The 16,879-nt window shown below is 36.4% G+C and overlaps 1 protein-coding gene across 1 annotated transcript in view; it reads left to right on the plus strand.

The window, feature by feature from the left end:
- FHDC1 (FH2 domain containing 1) overlaps positions 1–16,879 on the plus strand; it is a 1,772,510-nt gene that overhangs the window by 1,096,040 nt on the left and 659,591 nt on the right. The window lies entirely within an intron of this gene.

A 16,879-nucleotide genomic window follows, 5' to 3' on the forward strand; every position in this document is an offset into this window, starting at 1 on the left:
GTGAAGCTGCATAAAGTTGTCAAATGAGATCCCTTATGGTAATATCTGCTTCATATTACTCAAAAGAAAGATGCATTATAACAAAAATCTCAATCTCAGCTTTCTAGAACTGATATAGTTTCAATACAGCACACCGTTTGCCTTCAGGATTTCATTACATGCCATTATAACTTTTGTACATATCTTAAGCTGATATGCTTGTTTGCCTATTTCTACTTAAACTTGGATTAATATTTATCCTTCAGTTACTTCATTATTCTGAGAGGTTCTCCCACCACTACCACCCTCTGTGCATCCAGAAACAAGTTAATGAGTTCCTGTAGGCCTACTATGTTTTTTTCCCTTATTAAATCCTGTCAGGTAGGCACAGTGAGTAATTTGGTTTATGATCAACTTTGCAGAACAATTGTGTTTGCATCAGAGGGGCAGTGATTCCCTTTGACCTTGAGAGTGAGATTTTAGATGATCCATGAAATTGGGACTTCAGTCTGCAGAAGCAAAGTTTAAAGTTGCACACCCACTGTATTTTAGCATATGAAATCTTGGTACTTAAGCATTATCGCAACCAGATTTCTAACCCCATGTAGTTCCTAATGTTATCACAAACAGACTTTATAGTACACTAAAAAGGGGTGTGTGAAGTCCAAATCAGTCTTGTATCACCTTTGTTCTGAAAGAGGAACTGGAATAACGGCCAAATTCCTTTTCCTTGGTAGCGTCCTTTACTGCCATAACTTCATGCAAAATAAGATGAACAGGGAAGAATAACTAATGCAGGGCTTACTACATCAACAAGTACAGATTCTTCTACAGTGAAATCTAATTAATGCGTTTACTGTTACTGAATAGTCATTTAAGAAAACCGATTACCAGCAAAATACAAACCATTCAAAGGCATACATACAAGTCGTGCATTCTAGTCAGTGTTGAGGCGAAGCATGTTACAGAGGGTCAAAGTGCTGTAAATAAAACACAATTTCAAAACACGAGTGCACATCCAAAAAATAACAGATTGCACACCTTAGTTCAGCCCTCCATGAAGTCAGACCAAAAGAATATGGTTAGAAATGCACATGTGAAAAAGCACATTAATCGGATGCCTGAATAGCTGCTGTTAACTGGCAACCTGCCACTTTATGCCATAACAAACTTTTCCTTTCACTTATGACGCTACCCAGGAAAAGGAATTTCTCCGTTATTCCTGGTACTGTTTCAGAAGCACTGTGATAAAAAAGTAATTTGGACTTTACACACCCCATTTCACTGTAACATAAAGTACTATCACTTTAACTTCACCAGTTAGGGCGACTTCGAAATCTGGTTGCGATAATACATAAGAAACTAAATCTCTTCTGGAAAATAATGTGATATTTTTAGTAGCATCCTAAAGCATTTGCAACTTCTATTCCAAACTACACTTGAAAGGATTAACTAGTTACAATGGTTAAATGTGGAGTAATTTTAACACTTATCTTGGAGATGGTAGCAGTTATAAATGTGACACTGACCCCCCCCACGCACGCACGCACGCACGCACACACACACACACACACACACACACACACACACACACACACACACACACACACACACACACACACACACACACACACACACACACACAGACACACACACGCGCGCACACACACACTCTGTGTAAAGCCACTAGGCATGTGTCTGTACTGTGCAAGGTAGGGTTTACAACAGGGCAGAAGTGAGGCTTAACAGCGCCCTATAATCTAAATCTTAGGGCAGCAGCACGGTTTGGTTAAATTTACATTATCTGATTGAGTTGTATGTTATCTCATCTAGAATCTATAAAAAGTTCATAGTTCTTTGTTTTTTTTTCCCTTTAAATAAAAGTATATATGTTGACTTTGTGTACCTGTTTTCAATAGAATTTGAAACCTTTCCATAAAATTTGGTTTTAAAAGGAATTCATTGTCACTGTTTTCAACACCAAGTCAGTAAGATCGTCAGACAGACTAGATTATTTTCAGTATACCACTGACTTAGGCCAAGTAGAAGAGCTAGTAATGTTCATTGTGAACATCAGAAAGCTTTAGGTTCCCGAGATAAGTTTGGGAGCACAATTCAGCATAGGACAAGACTTAACAATATGCCCAAAACAGGATCTCCCCCAAAAGTTACTGTACTGCAGACTTGCTAATTAAAAGCCCTGCTGTGCTAATGTGAAATGAAAGTACTCATGGGATGAAAAAGATGAAACTGTTTTAGAAACATTATTTGACAAGAGCAGGCAAATAATTCTTTAAAATAATAAACACAAGTCACTAGACTATTTCCTTTTCTTGAGCTTTTAGTCCTCTATTTTCCTTGATTTATTTTTTCCTTTTCTGAACATCCGTTTGGGTAATTTTTCATAGACACAACTTCAGTGCACATTTTAACCTGGATCAAATGCCACAAAAAGTTTATTTGTGTTGCCATAACATTTTGAATTAGACTAGGAAAAACGACATTGTGAGCTACTCAAGCTTGCTGCTGAAACAACAGGGTGGTTGTAATAATAGCTTACTTCTCTCCCTTTTGGTGTATGCAGGTTGTAGGAACATGGCACCTTTTGTTCCTTAATAACCAGTAAACTGTATATTTTAGAGTCTACACCACAGGATCACACAATCCAGTAGACCACAATGACTCATGGTTACTCCTAAACACTGACTTGTAGTTTAACTTCCCTTGTTGTGGTATACAGTGACTTATAGTTGCTCCAGGACTTTCCTGAAAAGGTGACTGGTATGATGGAATTGAATGATGGCATAGGACTGCCAACAGCTTCTTAGATTAAAGCAAAACGGGTTAGCCCCAGTGCTCAAGGTGACTCAAGACTTGGCTTGTTCATGGTTCACTATCCCTGCTGTTGTAAATATTTTACAGAAGAGAGGGTAGCAGCTCTTCTAACTTCTTGGCAAGTCCACTTTTCTCACATCCACCCCCAAAATGAGCTTACAGAGCCATAACTAAATATTTTTCTGCCCTGGTTGTTGTTGCTGTAGCCAAGAAATGAAAATACAATACAATGTAAGAAAGGTATCTGGCATATCCCAGAGGTGTGTCGCACTAAAAGGCTCCATGTTTGCAAGCCTTTTAAACAGCAACAAAACCAATCAAAAACAATTTACACAGTTCCTAATTAAGAATTAAAAAAAACAGGGTTCTCTTGTACCAAAATAATAATAGTATACTTCATCAGTATAATAAAATAACAACCAATAAATGTTAAAAACATTAAATATAAAAATTATGCAACAAACGTTCATAGTTTGTCCCTCTCAAACTTAGTAAACTGGTGAACGATATTCTGTCATTAATACCTGGAGGCTGTGTTGCATTAAGTAGTCAGCATTTTAATCCACGACGATCCATTGTAATAAAGGAAGAAGGAAAGTGCTCACAACACGTACTGTTTTGCGTTTGTTTGTTACTTCGAGTTTGAGTTTTTCTTTATTTTCTGTTTTTGTGGATTGTTATTCAGAGCAACCAGTAAGCAAAGTGCATAGCATGATCCATAATATAATTACTATATACATAAACATGAAATTCTTACAATTTATATGCTTTTTCAGAGCTCTCACCCCCACCTCGTATCCTAACTTTCAAGAAAGGGGATCAAGTTGAGGAAACAGTGGCAGATTATTAAAGGAGAAATTCAGGAAGTTATAAACGACCAAAAACCAGGATCTTCCACAATAAATATTTAATCCAATTCAGGAAGTTGCCTGAGGCCCACAGATGCAGAGAGACCAGCCAAGAAAATAACATTTTTAAAAGATTCCTTATATTTAGCTTGTAAGCTAACTCATTGTAATTAGATTACATGGTGAACATGACAAGTGATCGATCTCTTGTTAATAAAACTAAATTTTTCTTTTGACAGTTTTTTTTTATTCATTCTTTTAAGTAAAGAAATTCGTCTTTACTTAAAAGAACAAATAAATGGACACTCATGAAAGACCACAATTCCGGGAATACAAAGTTTAATGAAACGTAACACTCCAATGTACAAATAAACACCAAACAAAATATCATAAACGCCTCAACAATACACCGTTTTTTCATCCAAAACAAGACTTCTTCAGATATAAATCAACTCCAATCATGTCACTACTTATATCCCAACCAAAATCCAGTTTACACCAATAGAATTTCTTCTTTGTTGCAAAGCCTTTTGATAGAGGACATCCACCAGAAAGATTTGTGTTTCCTTGAGGAGCAGATTTTAGTTCTGTTGGGTATGGCCGAGTTCATGCAGTCGTTCAGGTGTTTGTATACTGCACTGGCGTATTGTCCCGCATAGTTGCCTGCATCATCTGAGGGGGGGTGGTGCTGTGAAGCTGCTATTACCCTCCCTTAGGAAGTTGTAGTCAGCTTTTGAGAAGTTTTTTAGCCTGGTTATGGCTGGGGAGGGGTTTGGTGGGATAGAACCTTCAAATGAGACAGACTGATAATCTGATCTCACCAGGCAAGAACATCCTATGGGAGTGGTGTAGAGGTTGCCCACGTTGGTGAGAACCAAGTCCAGTATGTTATCTCCCCTTGTAGGAGATAAGACCAGCTGATCTAGTGCATTAGAGCTGATGAAGTCAAGTAATCACTGGGTGAGTGCATTAGTGCAGGGATAGTTCACCCAGTCTGTGGTGGGGTAGTTGAAGTCACCAAGGATCACGGTGTTAGGAAGTACCTTGATGGAGTCAAGTAGGTCCAGGTAGGAGGTGTGGGTGTCCTTAGACATTAAGGCTTTCATCTACTAGCTCAGAGGCCCTTTAAACCACATTGTTCCTTCCTTTCATCCAAGGCATATTGCTAGGAACATTCCTAAGTCTCAGTTTATTCGCATCAGGCATAACTGTTCTAATGACAACACTTATAATTTATATAGCCAGGATTTAGTACATAGATTTAACAACAGAGGATATGAATCGGGCTATGTTACAACTGCCAAAAGATATGCATCACAACTTACAAGGGATGATTTGCTTACATACAAACAGAAACCTGGTTGTCGCTCTTCTACTTTATTAAGATTTACTACGACGTATGGAAGGAATACTGGGCAATTTATCAATATTATTAAGAATAATTGGAATATTTTGTCTGCTGATCCTGCATTGTCTTCAATTATACCTTCAAATTGTCCTTTTTCTTTTAGGAAAGGCAAAAATTTAGGCACCTATTTCAACCACTACAAGCATCATTCCCAATCTATGCCGGTACAGACCATACAAACCACTTTCCTTGGGGATAAACTTATTGGGTGTGTGCCTTGTGGCCACTGTCAAAATTGTAAATACGTTCTTAAAACTAAAGAATTTTCTAGTAGTAACTGGAGCACTGTATATGATATCAAGTTTTTTGCTAATTGTAATAGCGATTGGATAATTTACATGGCATGTTGCAGTTGCCATTGTTTTTATGTAGGACAAACATCTAGGCCATTTAAGCTACGTATCTCTGAACATCTTAGTGATGTAAAATGTAAAAAAGCTAGTAATGCACTTTATAAGCATACATTAAAACATCCCACAGCAAGGTTTCATTTTTTAGTTATAGATAAAATCTTAGGTGATCGCACAATGAAATCTAGGTGGCATAAGAAATTAGACATTAAAGAAAAGAAATGGATAATTAAGTTAGGTGCACTTTTTTATCCTGGTCTCAATGAACATCTTTGAAATAATTATTTATTCATGAGTGCACTAATCATGTCCTAAGGATTTCTGTATCTAATTAACATTTTTGTATTTAATGACTTCCTTTTTGCTTTGATTTTATCACACTGAGGAAGGCTAAGCTAACTCTATGCCGAAACCGGTCTGTGAGATGGAAGTTTAATGTGTTATTAATAAAATAATTTTTCACAGCCACTTATTTGCTGGCCTCATTACTTCTTTTGGATACCCTGTTTGGCCGTGCAATTTTCTCTGTGCAGGGGACTGTTTTTTCGTTTGTCCTTCCATAGCACCACCCACATATTGCTCAAACCAATACCATCAGTTCCCTCCAGAAGAAAACAATAGAATTGCTCCCAACAGTAATACCCACTCTTGTTTACCACCCGCTAATCTTATTTACAACAAAGATAAAACCCAAGTTAAATAAGATACTCCCAACTCAGATTAGTTTACTATTCCTCCTCACTCTATTAGCCTTCTTCACCAGTTTTCAAGTCAACCTCCTTCAAATAATTAAGACTTCAACCAATCCTCACAATGGATGTCAACATCTACCCTTCCTGCCTTTCTCCATAACAAAATAATCTCTACAAAACATATCTGATTTATTTTTCTATAAATATCTCAAAACTAAGTATCCAAATTTATGATCAAATACCAAATCAAGGCCAACATATAACTGGCCACATTCTTCTCTCTGTACAATATCAATTCAAAAAATTAGCTGATATATTCACCCCAACACAGATCCCACTGTTCATAAAACAATCACTTTCAACCCCAAAATAAACCAGTCACCTAATACATCTCAGAAAAAAACACAACCCAAACTCACCTTACTAAATATGAACCTAATAAGTATGTATGATAAAATCCATGACATTCATGTCTACCTTGCCACATACACTCCTGATGTAGTCATGGCTACTGTAACCTGGTTAAAAAAGATATAAAGGATAATGAGATCAACCCCCCCCCCCCGATACAGTATACTCAGGCATGACAGACAAAACAGGCATGCAGGTGGTATAGCAATAATCTATAAAAAAAAACAAGCATGCAGGTGGTATAGCAATCATCTATAAAAATTCCTTAACTGTCTCCTTACTTCCACAGGAAATACCCACATTTAACAATGCTGAACTTCTAATAACACTCCTAAAAATCAGCAAATCAACAATAGGACAACTATATGTTTAACAGCAATTTATATACAACTAGGGAATAAAATCGATAATGCTGAAAGCATCTTGTACTGGATATCCCCCCCCCAAAAAAAAAATGAAGCTATAATACTTGAAGACTTAAATATAGACTGGCAACTCAAAAATTCCACTACTCCCATTGAATCCATCAACTTGTTTGGCTTCAGACAGTGAATAACCTTACCTACCCAATAATCAATCAAATAATTAATAAATCTTCAGGGAGACACTCAATATTAGACAGGAGTCTTAAAAGTAGGCTGTCTCACAGATAGCATAAGTGACCCCATACCAACATATGCTATTAGAACTCATATTAGCCTAAATAAACATATTATCCATAATCAAATATGAAATACAACCAATTTCAGCCAAGATATTTTCAATGAAACACTAAAACAGTATAAATGGAATGCACTTAGAACAATGCCACTAGATACTGCTGTAGAACACTTTACAGACCTTAAATAATCTAGTACCAGTAAGTAATAAAAGAGTAAAGTCCAACCGCGCACCGTGGCTGACAAAAGAAACAAAAAAAAATCATGGCAAAAAGGGATAAAGCCTAGAAAAATTGGTATAAAATAAAACTCAAAATGCCTTCCAGCAATTTAGACATCTTAGAAACCTTGCAAAACTCCATGCAAAACAGGATAAACAAAGATACTATACCAACCTACAAGTCAAACATAAAAACAACCCAAAACTTTTTGGTCATCACTAAATAAACGGGCCTATATTATATTCTCGAAAGCCGACAATATCGAAGCTGATATTGTCGACACGAGAATAGCGAAAGCGCACATCGAACGTGTAAATGGAAATCTCCGTAAGGGGAGATTTCCATTTACTGCAATGTAGTGCGGTCTCGGAGTTGGTATATTTAAGTAGGGGGGGTGTGCGGGCGCCAGGGGGCTTGTCCCCCTGCTTAAACCCATTAGGGTACTTTTTTCTTTCTTTCTTTTTTTTTTTTTTTTGTTGTTTTAAGTTCGATGTTTGAAGACACTGACCATATGGTGTTCGATGTTTTCAACTGTCGATCTTATAATATATACCCAAATAAACTACTCCACCCTGGCAAGACCGCCACCCCCTCTCCAAAAACAGACAATACAACAGTCTCTATCCCCACACAGTTTAATTCTTACTTTATACAATTGATATTATCTCACTTAGACAGTAATACATTTGGCCCTTCTCTCTTCCCTGTCCAATCAAAACCACTCATAGCTCTTCAGTGTTAGTCCAGTACCTACAACACACATAAGGAAGTTGATCCTTAAAATAAAAAGTACACCTGTAGCTGTAGACCAACTACCATCAGACTACCTAAAACTGGCCAAAGAAGTCATAGCCTTCCCTATATCTGTGCTAATTAACAGGCCCATAGCAGAAAGATATGTCTCATTACTGTGGAAAAAATCCTTCATCATACCGCTGCACAAAGGCAGCACATCTACAGAGTTTAGTAACTACACACCAATGGTGATTCTCTCCCCCTCTCCAAAATATTAAGAGAAATGCATCCATATGCAGCTGATGCAATACCTAACTTCAAATAACCTGCTGTCAGAAATGCAACATGGCTTTAGGACCCAGCACAGCACCACTACTGCTCTACTACATTTTACAAATATAATAAACCACCATGTTCTTAGACTTGTCAAAGGTATTTGATGCTGTCTTACACCAGCAACTGCTTGTTTGACTCTCCTCAATTGGACTTTCACAAAACTCCTTGTTGTGTTTCTATGTTACCTATCTGGAAGGCAGCAACCCATTAAATGGCAACAACCCTACTCATCCTTTCAACTGTGTCCACTCATATTTAATATATTTATTAATGACCTCCACACCTCCACTCACCATGCTAGTTTAGTTCAGTATGCAGATGACTCAGCATTAATTAATATGTGCGGCCTCAACTATAAATAAGGTCTAAGGCATTACCTAGAAATCCTTCTCCTCTATAGAAACCTGGCTCAAAGAACCAAACCTCCTACTCAACCCCAAGAAAACTAAGTTAATACTTTTTATCTCAAAAGGTGGCCAAAATCAAAAGCATTTTTTACCTTAAAATCAGCAAATAATAATGTCACTGAAACTGTAACCCACAATAAACTTCTAGGCATTATAATAGATGACAGTCTCAAATATGGCAAGCATATACTACATACCATTAAATTTACTCACCAGAAATTAGACTCCATTTATGGGATCAATGGATTCCTTTCAGATACTGCAAGAAAAGCTCTAGCCATCACCTTCTTATTGCCAACTCTCTTCTACACCACTCCTATCCCAACAAACTTAAACAATATTCAAAGAAAGAAACTTGCCTCTTGCTACAAAAAAGTAGCTAAATTTGCCACCAATCTCTCATAGAGCACACCATTGTCATAGCTTAAAGCAATTAAACTGGTTTAAACTACACAACTACCTAACATAATCACAACTGCCGTATTTCTTTGTAAATAAGACCTAACCAGAGAATAAGGCCTAGTATGGTTTTCCAGGGTCGTCATGATATAAGCCCTACCTCAAAAATAAGCCCCAGTTAAGATCGTCAACAACACAAGATGGATGTGTTGAATTATAAAGTAATGTTATTGACACCCATTGACTGAGGTTATCATACTCATACATCATACATTGTGTTTTCTACTGCTTTGCCCTACAGCCTTCTGTGAATAGTACATTTTGTATGCATCATCAATTCAAACTTGGTCAAAAGCTTGTATCAAAGCATTCTGCTTTGGAATAAACACACTTGGTTTTTTAAAACAAAAACCATCATTTTCAACATTGCCTTTGAACATAATTTTCAACATTAAATTCCATGTGAACATTTTAATGTCAAACACTATCTCTGTAATATCAGAATCAGCTGAATGCTTTGATACAAGCTTTTGAGCAAGTTTGTATTGATGATGCATAAAAAATGTACTATTCACAGTCTAACAATCTAACTAAGAATGAGTTTGAAGCAGTGATAACCCTACAAAATAACCCCTCTATTATCAAAAGATCTGCAGATAAGGGGGGCCAGATTGTAGTCATGGACAAGTCTATGTATGACAACATTATGCTTGCTATGTCGAATGATGGAAGTTTTTATAAGGTTATTACACCTATACAGGTGAAGAAAATGATACAGAATGTTTTAAATAGTGTACATGAACTTCTGCATTTGGGTCTCATAGATGAGAACCTTCTGAAATATTTTACTATGCCTAAACCTACAACACCGATGATCAAAGGACTCCCTAAGTTGCACAAAGATTCGGTAAAACCCCCGATGAGACCCATTGTGGCAGGGAGGAATTGGTGCACGGAGTCCATTTCCATATACATAGAGAAGAACCTCCATTGTTTGATTAATCAATTGGAATGTATATTAAGAGACACTGAGCATTTTCTTAGAGACCTGTATGATTATACCATTAATATATGTTTGCCAGATCATTATATACTAGTTATGCTTGCTGTAGTGTCACTCTTCACGGTTATTCCGAATGAAGAGGGTATTTACAACGTCAGTAGGTTGATGGAAAAGCACATGAGTTTTACGACTGCTAAGACAGAATTAATGCAGACACTTTTAAAACTAGTATTAGAGAACAATATATTTATGTTTAGAGATAAAAGATAAAATGTATTTGCAAGTGTTGTTGCGATGGAGGGCCGTGCCAATTGCCAATAGCAATGCCCAATGTGTTACTGGGAAGCGTGGAAGCAGCATAATTTCCATTCCAAAAAAAAAAAAATTTTTTTTTTTTTTTTTATTTTGTGGATGTTCCTTCTATCTAAAGGGTCGGTCACGGGACAACTGATTTTTTTTTTGGAATTTAATAATAATTCCACATTTTTTTAAAATTTACATACATTTGGTTTTCACTGAGGTTTTTTTTTAGATTACCATCATCTCTTTGGGATGGTAACCTTGAGTAATGCAGTCTATATAGAAAAGAATGCCATGCCAATAACTTACTCAGTAAAGGAAGTATGCATCCAAGATATATTTTTAGGAACGTCGCACAAAATCAATTTTTTAGAGCTTCCTTGCTGAATGTGAAGGAGGAGGACTTTAATAAACAAGTTACAGGGGTGGGTACAGAACTTTTGGCCAGAGGATATGATGAATGTATGGTGAATAAAAATAGTATGGATGTAACTAGATTGAGAAATACTAGAGCTAAACCATATTTTTCGGAAGGGATGGAAGCTGGAATGTTACATCCAGCTATTGAGCCCCAAGATTCCAGTAAACTGAGGATGTCTTTCAGTTACTCAAGAAATGTGAGACAATATACTGATATTAATAGACATTGGAATATTCTGACAAATGACAGGTAAGTGAGCAAATATTTGGAAAGGACACCGCAGTTCACATATAAGAACAAAAAGCCCATGAAGAGATGACTTTGTCACACCAGAGACCATAATACAGTGATTGATCAAGGAGGAACTAAACCATGTGGTAAATGTCAGGTTTGTGTATACATATACATAGTGGATGATTTGGAATGCAGACATCCTAATACAGGGGAGGTCTTTAAGTTCAGGATCACAGCTACATGTGATAATTCACATGCTGTATATTTGGCTGTCTGTCAAGTATGCTGCAAATTCTATGGGTGTCAGCTGAAAGATAGAATCAGGGAGCATGTCTATCATACTAAGAAAAAGAGCATGTTTAATGCATTGGCAAAGCATGTTGGTGAAACCAATGAAAGACATACTTTCAAATTCCTGGTTATAGGAAGATGCTTTGAGAATCCAAGGGGAGGTGATATAAGGAAGAACTGAGAGCCTGGAGACAGAATGGATAGTCAGATTAAGGGCGAATGTAAGGCACGGTCTTAATGTTCATGTGCCTATGAGACCTCTTTTGAAAAATAGACCACTGTGTAGGTAAAGGTGTGATTAACACTATTAGTAAATACAGGTTTGGTTTTTAATTTCATTGTTATTTTTAATTTCATTAATATGTTTGTATTTATTAAATATTTTAGAGTTTTCAATAATCACTTGAAAGTCTTTTATGGAATGTGTATATTTAAATATGAATTGGTAGGTCATATGACCATGATTGATTGGTATAAGAATGGTGTTTTAGATGAACATAACATACACCTGAAGAAGCATTTCTGTGAAAGCGCTTGTGTCTGTTCTTATTAAAGCAGTTTGAGAATCTGGAGCCGTGCCTGTGTCTGTTTTATGCCTTTGAAATGTCGATTTTGTTCATGAATAAATTTCGATTTTTGTACATGAATAAATGAATAAATGTAGATTGTTGTAAGGTGGGGGTAAATAAGGCATCCCCGATAATAAGCCCTAATGCGTATTTCGGTGTGGGAAAGAGTGTAAGACCCAGTCTTATTTTCGGGGAAATACGGTAACTAACAGCATAGAAACTCATTCGTCATCCAGAAAAATTCCCTGCAGTACATAACTTATTACTGACCTACTTATCCAGCAAAGGACCTCTGCTTTAGTAACAAATTCTTATTACTTACAGATAAGTCAAATAATGATCTAGGAGACTTACTCTACTCCCAGTACATTGCTAAGCTCTGGAATAGTATCCTCACACAAATAAAACTCTCAGACAAACTCAATCATTTTAAACCACTGCTTAAACAACATCTTAACCAGTCCTGGTCCTGCTCATGCTCATCTCAAGGTTGAGACTTTGTCTTCAATGTATGATACTCTCCAAATAATCTCCTTAAGCAGAATATACTCAACCTCTCACTGAAATGACAAGACAATTTTTATACGTACTGTAACCGCTGCCTGTACAGTCCGCTAAGATGCACATGGGCTCTCTCTGTAGTAACTTCCACCTTTGTAAAATCTTACAGTGTATAAATGTAACTACTGTTTGTGTGTAAATGTAACTAGAACTGTAACTACTCTGTGTTTAACTGGAACTTAGTATAATGCAATGTAAGCAAATGGAACTTTTCTCCCCGGGCCTCTGCTGAAAATGGGTAATATCCAGTCGGACTTTCCCGGTAAACAAAGATGAATAAATAAATAAATAAATATCCTCTGTTGTTTGTGGGGATGGCTAACTGTGTTATGGATGAAATTCACATGGAGTCTTCATGTTCTTGTTTTAAAGTTTGATATTAAAAGCTATTGCACATTTGTGTGATATAACTTGGAATATGAATTTCATCTTTTCTAATATGCTGGCAGGCAACCAGATTGAGGGTGCTATTTGTGCTGTGAATGAAAGCAGTTTGTCCTCTTCATTTATTCATTTTAAAGTCTGTCATTAAGGCTGAGTGTGCATCTGCATGAAATAAATTAGAATATTTAACTGTTTTTGTTAATTTCCTAGCAGGCAACTAAAATGAGGAAGTTAGCTGTGCCGTGATAAAAATAAATACATTTGTTCTGTTTAAAGTTTGGCATTAGTGCTAATGCACATTTGTGTGAAACAAATTGGAAAATTGGAATACTTACTCTCTGGTCAATCTTTGTGTGAAACAAATTTGAAACTGTCACTGATTTTGAAGAATGTCATTGTTTTTGCCTAATATTTTTGATCTGCAAATTACCCTCTTGTTGTTTGCTAAAGTTAAAGTCTGACTTTGGAGGAATGGTATGTACTTGTATGAAACAAGCTGGAGTATTTATCCTCTGGGTGATGTTTGTGTGAAACCGAGTTGAAACTGTACATGATTTTGTAGAATGTCCCTGAGCTCATCTCATATTTTTAGGTCTGTGCCTTATAAAATGTGTGGTTTTCTGTCAGATTATAAAGGATTGCAGTCACTAAATGGAGGAGGGACTGGCTGTGGCTGAAAGCAACTTAGCCTCTTACAATTTGCTCACTTTACATTATGGCCTTACAGAAACAGTATGCAATTGTATGAGATAAGCTTTAGGTATTATTGTATTTATATGAAAATAGCTTTGGGAGCTGCCTCTGTGTGAAGTCAAGTTGAAGCTAGCATCTGGTTTTGCAAAATGTCCCTCACATTTCCTAATGTTGATCTGTTTCTTATTTCCTAATGTTGATCTGTTTCTTATAAAACTGCAATTTTCTGGCAAATTGTTGAGAATTGCAGTCACTAAACAATGACAAACATTTGGATTTCAGACCTTGTGTTCTTCATAAAATGGATTTTCCAAAATGTTTATTGTAAAAACTTTAATTAGATAACAACATATTTAAAATATGTCCCTGATTCTGTGCTTTGTCCCTCATCATTTTTGGCTTTGTCTTGATTTTCATTTTAGTGTAGTCAGATAAAGTGAACTTGCCAAAGTGGCTGTAACTGCTGGGTGGATGTGAGGGGATGTCTGTAAATGAAGTAACTTACCTTTTTGTTATTTGATCAGTTTAAACATTCTGGCTTTGCAGGATTAATGTATGTTTATGTGAAATAAGTTGGAATACCCAGGCTGATATCTGCTTGAGTGAAATAAAGCTGAACTACTTTATTATGTCTATAATTATTTTTTTATTGCAATCGAACTTCTGTGTATACAGTCAACAATGGGATTATGATTATTGAGTATGGGGACTGTCTATGGATAAGAATGAGTTACTCTGCTGTCATAGTCAAGTAAAACAGTCATTAGTATGGATTTGCAGGATTAGTGTACATTTCTGTAAAGCAGGTTAGAATACTTTACTGTGGCCATTTTTATCTCAAATGAACAGTTGAGGCGTATATAGTCAAGTGGCTGCAATTGATGGGTATGGGCATTGGTGGATTATAATGGCAGCATTTTGAATGGTCTTATATTTGGAAGATTAATAACATTAATACTTGCATTTATGGCTTCCCCTCAAAATGAGTGTTGGGAGCATTGCTTGAAAATCACCTAGGATCCAATGTACTTTAAATCCATAACTGAGGTGAGATATTGCTTAAAATAATATAGTTATAGTGACCAGTAAATAAATATACATGACAGGAGATGCAATGATGTATACTAACAAGTATATTGGAAGCAACTACATTTGCTTTCCTCAGGCAAGTGAGCATGGTTGGACTTCTTGAAAGTGATGAGATTATCTCCTAACGTGATGTGTTTGGAAAGAGTTCCAGCAAGATGGTGTGAGTTTAGAAGAGGATCTTTCACAAGTAACAAGTGTAAAGGAAGGTTTAGAAACAAGTAGAGAACTAGAATTTTGATGTAAGTAGGTAGAGCTTCGATACACAATTTATTGCATGTATTAAGGAGAAGAGTAGCCCTCTAATATACTGGTAACCATTTTCCTTTGTTTAGTGTGAGGCAGTAGTGTTGAGATTACTGGAGAGGTGAATGAATATGAAAAAAAAATTCAGCTTTTTGTAGATGAGTGATATTGTTTAAGGACAGGATAATATATATTTTAGCCTAGGTCAGAGAACATTTCTGACTATGGCTTGTTGAGCTTTTGCAGTAAGAAAATGGGAAATTCTGTAGGAAAGCCTTAGTCGAGCTAAAACTTTCTGTATTTGTGTTTCAGCATGTTTGTTAAATGAGAAATGCTGCTCAAGCAACAGGCCTAAATATCTTTGGTTGGATTACTATAACAAGTTAGATCCCCAGCATACCAGTTTGAAACACTCAGTGGGTGCTAGCAAAATGGATGGGGAGTGGTTGATATACATTAGGTGTTTAAATTCTGTGTTCCATCAGAGGCATTGTGATGAAAGGAAGTATTGTCAGTGCAGTTATCTGGAATATTGTAAATAATTATATGGCATTTGTGAATATCAAATTGATTCATACAAGATCCTGGTGATACAAATGTATTAGAACGGCATGTCATGTGTATATCAAACTGATTTGTACAGACATTTGTGTTGAAAAGGTATTTGTAAAGTGCTCGTGTTGAAATGTATTCACAGTGTCCCTTACTGGAGAGAATAGAAATGTACATGCACTACTGTAACTGTTTAAATGTATATGTTTTAACAGAGGAAACTGGAGGCTTAACCTCAGTCCAGCAAACGTTAGAAAAATATCTGAAATTAAATCACTTTATAGGCTAAACCATAAAATACTATTTCACAGGTTTCAAGGCAGCCAGAGATACAAAGTCTGTACTAAGAAGCTTTCTGTATTGTCCTTGGGGTGAACTAATTGCCACTCAGGAAGAGTGAAAGTGTTTAATTGTTTTATGACCTCCAGAATCGCAACAGAGCTGAGTAAAGCCCTTGTGTGTGTAGTTTTACAGGTAGGTGCTAAGTCCTGCCAGCTTCCAGCAATGGGGGTTTTGCATGGGAACTAGAAATCAGATGACTAGAAATGATGTAATTCTGCAAGCTATCCCAGCAGTAATACTTTAGATATTATTTTGAGAAGTCTCTTAGTGAGACGGAGCATTCTGTATTCTGTCTTGGACCTGACAACAAAAAGAACCATTCACCACATCATCTGCCTTACTCTAAGTAGGTTATTAGGGAATAGTAACTCTTAGATACAGTCAGGAATATAGTGAAGCTTAGTTAAGATATTGTTTTTCTTTATTTGTCTGAGACTGTCCTTCAATGTTGTTTTAAATATTTCTTGTGATTTTGAACTCTGATGTCGATGTGCATATATATATTTAGTATTTTCTTGTTCCTTTATTATTTAGTATTAAATATATTTAGACCTTTTATTGTGGCTAATCTTTGTAGAGATATTTAAGTTCTGAGAGTAATTGCATATTTATTTGGTGACACTGTGTGGGCCACTCCTAATAGCTCTGCTGTTGGTCAAACTACCATTTGTATTAATATTAATTTTAATCAGTATATTGGGTACCCTTGGAAGAGCCCTAAGATAGCTGGCAGGAGTGTCTGGTGGCAGTCATAACTACCTTATAGTCTGGGCAGAAGAGGGCATAGCTAGTCAACCTGTGCTAGCTTTTCCCAGGGTGTGTGTGTGTGTGTGTGTGTGTGTGTGTGTGTGTGTGTGTGTGTGTGTGTGTGTGTGTGTAAATCAATTCTCAAAGAGTGTGTGTGTCCGCTACCCAGG

The sequence above is a fragment of the Protopterus annectens genome, chromosome 2.part1 (assembly GCF_019279795.1).
Source record: "Protopterus annectens isolate FY-2018-M chromosome 2.part1, PAN1.0, whole genome shotgun sequence".
NCBI lineage: Eukaryota > Metazoa > Chordata > Ceratodontiformes > Protopteridae > Protopterus > Protopterus annectens.